The following is a 5,733-nucleotide window of genomic DNA, read 5'->3' as shown; positions in this document are numbered from 1 at the left end:
GGGGAGGGGTGGGTGGGTGGGTGGTATGGATTTATGAGATTGATGTCAATTATTTTGTCAAAATTTGCCGCAGGAATGGGCCTACATGTTCCGCTGAGCTCTACAGGGCTAATGGTCAGAATTTTTGAGCCTTGTATAATGAAAAATGTTTCCTCTTAATTTTTTTCATGAAAATGTTAATATTTTAATTGTCTGTCTGTTTCTTTTGAGAAAATGATCAATTGGTCAAAATCTTTGTGCATATCTTGATAGATTTATTGAATATTTTTAGATATAGTTTTAATATTTTATGTCCATAAATCCATACTAGGTTCTTTCATCAGGTCACCATGTTTCTTGGGTATCACTTAGAAAAATGTCTGGCTTTAAAATCTAAAATGAAATTATTATTAAAACACTTCATAAAAAAATTAACCCTAAGCATATATTGTATGTATTTGTTTAATTTTGATGAGGTAAAACATGTTCATCACAAAATTTTCCTGAAGTAAAAGAAACTTGTCATCTTTAACAAAGATTGGGAAAAAAAAAAGCAATAGAGAAGATATCAAGACAGGAAGAGAGATATGGGATTTTTTTTTTTTAAATTCTAAACATAGCGCCAAGGATATCTGGAACACCCTATTGTATTTGAAAGCTGTCACATGGTCAGATACATTTTTTTTCACCTTTGCTCCCTGTAGTAAGGAAAATTAGAACTTAGGACACGCCACATTCAGTTACTGGGATGGAAATATTTTTTTATTTAGGGAGCACATAAAATTATCCTTTGCTTGCACTTGTTTAATTGTTCCTTTGGATATTTAAAGAAACAACAACTTAAGACAAAGTTTAACCAAAGTGGAATGTCATTAATTTATGCAGAAGATATACAGGGTACTCATGCTATTAGCCCATGAGAGATTATGGCTCCAATGACTTTGTATGTTGCTGACAAGGGCTTTGGAAGTGTGCTGGTTTACCAAATTGCTTCTATTAACTAATCATTCCATTAACTTGAGCATATACCTTTCCTAAGGAAATAACCAAAATTTTCCAAATAAAAAATGTTGCATGGAAGGACTTGCTGAGAGCTGAAAAAAAAAAAGCTTGGGAGGGTGGAAGTGGGGGAAATGTTAGCTCACGGAGCAACTGCTTAATGCTGGGTGGTCACTGTCCTGTTTCCCACCAACCTTTCAGAAAATCAGCCCTGGGATGACTCACTTTGTAATCCCACCTTGTCTTGTCTCCCTCCCTTCTTAGGAGTTGCTGAGAGGTTGTAACGTCAGTCATCTTCATTTGGCTCATTCATAACAGCATTTTTGGTGGTTTTGTTTGTTTTTTTGCTTTTTTGTTTTTGTTGCTTATATGGAAAAACATCCCTTCCCTTTCATTGGGATAAGGTAGAATTCAGTGTCTTGTGATTTAAAATTATACTCTTACAAAAAGGGAAGTTCATTCTCACTTCTTTTCTTCTCTATGGTTCATCTTAACTTTTTTTTGAAAAGTTTCTTCATATAATTCTTGACTTCTCATCCCTCACCATTTAAATTATTTGATGCCAATTCACCATGACCACAATTCATGTACTACCGAGCAAAAACAGCTGAGTGTCACACAGAATGATCTGTGTCATCTCTTTCCCATATGTCAAAAGACAGAAACCAGTCATGATGACAAAAATATTAATATTTGTTAATCTTTAAGGAAAGTATTATTGTAATTTTACTTGCTAGGTTTCCAGAAATTGGGTCCCCAAAGACACTGAGATTAGCTTGTACGCTACAGTCACAATTTTATTGCATCTGTTTATTGCCCAACCTTGTGTAACAACAGGATGGACTTGATTATGCTTAGAGCAGTAGCACTTAAAATTACAGAACTGGGAAGAAACTTCATGGCTGTTCTCAGGACTAGTCAGGGTCCACCAGAACTGAAAAGGAGTCAGCACATCATTGAGACATTGCAGTGTGCCACTGGGGAGCAGGGCAAGCTTTGCAGCACTGAGTCAGCAGGGCATTTTGGGAGTCTGAATTTCCTTAATGGCAGTTTAATTTTATTTATTCTTTTCTGATTTTTTTTAAACATCTTTCCTGTCCCTCTCATGTTTTCCTGGCTGTATGTTCATATTTTAGCTCTTCAGGAGAACTGAGGAAATAATCCATCTGTTTAGAGGGAATTTGTGTGTGTATTAGGCAGACTGAGAAGGAAAAATAACCGTTTCTGGATATTCCACAGCTCTGATATCATGAAGTTGTTCTAGGTATCTGTGTTGAAAATACCTCTTGAATCTTAGGACAGTCTTCAATATTTCTAATTAACTGAAATTTAGTATCCTTTTACAAAAACCTCCATTAATCTAATTTTTGTAACATAGTTATTTCTCTATTTATCTCATTTTCCAAATATATTTATGTTCACAGAATCACAGAACGGTTCAGGTTGGAAGGGATCTCTGGAGATCATCCAGTCCAGCCCCCCCCCCCTACTCAAGCAGGGTCACCTACAGCAGGTTACCCAGGCCCCTGTCCAGACAGCTTTTGAATATCTCCAAGGATTGAGACTCCATGACCTCTCTGGGCAACCTGTTCCAGTCCAGTGTTTAACCACCCTCACAGTAAATTTTTTTTCTTATATTTCTGTGTTTCAGGTTGCGCTCCTTGCCTCTTGTCCTGTTACTGGGCATGACTGAGAAGAGTCTGGCTCTGTCTTCTTTATTTCCCACCCTTGGCCAGGTATTTATACCCACTGAAAAGATCTCCCCTGAGCCTTCTCTTCTCCAGGCTGAACCGTCCCAGCTCTCTCAGCCTCTCCTTGTATGACAGATGCTCCAATCCCTTCAACATCTTGTTTCAGTATGTCCATGTGTCTTTTACACTGGGGAGCCCAAATGCCTCACCAGTGCTGAGTAGAGGGGAAGCATTGCCTCTCTTGACCTGCTGGCAATGCTCTGCCTGATGCTGCCCAGGAGGCTGTTGCCTTCTTTGCTGCAAGGGACCATTGCTGGATCATGTCCAACTTGGTGTCCACCAGGACACCTTGGTCCTTTTCTGCAAAGCTGCTCTTCAGCTGGTTGGCCCTCAGCCTATCCTGATGCCTCAGATTATTCCCCTCCCCGGGGGCAGGACTGGGCACTTGCGTTTGTTGAACTTCAGGAGGTTCCTCTCTGCCCATTTCTCCAGCCTGTCGAGGTCCCTCTGAATGGCAGCACAACCATCTGGTCTATCAGCCACTCCTCCCAGTTTTGTCATCATATTACTGCAAGTGAATGGTTAGCAAATCATTAGAAATATTCAGGGAAAAATACACTTACAGTGGCTATTTCTTGGAGCAGGTAAGAAGAGAGCATGATGAAAACTGGGTACTTAGAGATACAATATTAGAACACTGGAATCAAAATAAATAAAAAGCTTGTGTGCTGGTTATAAAATACTCTATTGGAAACCAATGTAAAGCTTGGATAATTCACAACACTATTATCTATACTACTAGAAATCATGAGTTTTACATTATTTTATATATACTTATATATGTATGTATTATATATTTGGGGTAGAAAGTAAATCTGTGGTATCTTGGACAATCTGCTGGAAAGTATGTTATGGTACGGGTGGAGTACATGGACTTTACTCTTCACAAACTTCTATAATACTTTAGAAAATACAAAACTTTTAAATGGGAGGCTAGAACATGAACCAGCAAAAATAAGGCTAGACAAGAAGTAAAACTTTTAACAATATAGGTAAATAAAACCTATAATAAATTGCTGGGGAAAGTGGTGATTCTTTATTGTTGGACACTTTTTAGAGTAAATTAGACAAATATCTCTTAGGGATGATACAGGACAAGGACTGTGATTTCTTGGTACAAAGAAAGGTAGCTCCTGATAGTGTGTGTGATTTTTTTTCTTTCTGTTTTTTTCTCTCCCATGATTCATTCATTGATTTACATGCCCTCTGTTTGCCTTGAACTATCATTTTAGGAATTAATAGGTGACTTTTATTGATTTTCACTAACCATTTTAATAATTAATGAAAACTATTTTTCAAACTATTTTTTTTCTGTAACTATTAGGAGCCCACATAGTCTGCTGTCTGGCACATGTGGCCATGTTCCTCTGTCTACTCAGGTTCAGTAGTTGGTTATAGGTTTAGCCTGCAGTTGGACCTAGATCTATGTGATCTAGCCTGAAATTCCTCGAATGTTTCCATTTGCTTTGTGGCCTTTTCCTTGGAGGAGGTAGAGTACAATTAGTACATGTGACTCGATCAGCTAAAAGCCTTCTCCACTGTCTCTGAAAGGTCACTTATGAAGAGGGTTTGGCACTGGGGTGGGGATATACCTACTTCTAGGCATTGCCACAGCCTGGAAATTTGATGTGGCGAAGGCTTGGCAGTATCCCAAGGCTAGGCTCCCACCGCCATGACTCATATGTGGGCCTCCACTGTAAAGCCAAAGACTCCTAAGATCCAGAAACAGTCATTTATTGTGGGAAGTGCTCAGTGTGTGCAGGTTCATTACATACCATCCAAATATACCTTGATCTCAATGGCTGTACATGAACAAAGTGGCCTTCTGCCATAGCCTCCTTTTCACCCTATGGAGGTTCCTGTAGTGCTTCGATGGGCTAAATCATCCTGTTGACCTAAAAAAACAGCAGCTGGTACTTGGACTAATCCTTCTTGAACTGTTCTTAGTTTTTTCAGCATGCTTCCTAGAAGTCATCCCAAGCTCAGGATGAGGCTATTCTCGCTAGGTCTTTAGCTAAAAATATCAACAACCATTTTTCACTTTCTAGCATCGTGGTGTTCTTTGAATGCATATTTAGGCAGATTGTGACTTCACAATCGTCCCTGGAGTCACTGCAAGGATCTGGGGTCTACATACATGCAAGGTCTGTATTTAGTAAGTATATAGGTGATAAAACTGGAGGATCTCCACAGTAACTAAACAAATGAACCTTTGTAGCTCTCTCCTTTAATTCTTGGCCTTCAACAATTTCTGTCCTATGCCCTTTGAACTCAGTCATTTTTTATTAAGTTTGTACTTTGAAAAAAATCCCCCAAAACCTTGGAGTTATCACAGGTTTGTGGCAAGCAGTTGTGATGGCCCTAGCATAGCCAGAAGTCTAGTCCTCCTTCAGGATTAATCTTTTGAGTATTTCTTGGTCCAAGAGAGTAGCTTGTACTTTCTACCCTATAAAAAGAAAAAAAAAAATCATGTAAAAAGCTCCTGTAGAAGTGTGTGCACCTCCTCACATATGCAGGAACTTTCCGTTATTTTAACTTTGTGTTTTTGGACTGAAGGCTCCAGCCCACCATCACTGACTTTTTGTCCCAGGAAAATTGTGTGATTCTTCGTAAATAAGCATTATTTCTTACAAATTTAAACCCTGGCTCTTAAAGTTTTGGAGTCCTTTCCACTTCTAACAGATGTTCCACCCATGTTTTATGGGAACAGATGAAGTCATCTAAGTATGTGAGGATGATTTTGCTCCTCAGGACTTGTGTTATACTTTTTACAAATATCTGAAAGGTCCCTGGTGCATTCAGGAGTCTAAAAGGCATTCTGCAGCGCTGAAGCAATCCATAGGTTATGATAAAGGCTGTTTCCCTCCCTTCCCCTTCCCCCTATTCTATCCTGGAGTGATACTTGACTTGGAGAATATACATGTATTGGATGAACAAAACTATGAATTTATTTTGCTCTTCCCTTTGTATCCAAAGTGTCTCTTGTATAATAAGATGGTGATCT

This window comes from Dromaius novaehollandiae, chromosome 3 (assembly GCF_036370855.1).
Source record: "Dromaius novaehollandiae isolate bDroNov1 chromosome 3, bDroNov1.hap1, whole genome shotgun sequence".
NCBI classification, from domain to species: Eukaryota; Metazoa; Chordata; class Aves; order Casuariiformes; family Dromaiidae; genus Dromaius; species Dromaius novaehollandiae.
Note: the sequence above shows the minus strand (reverse complement) of the source record.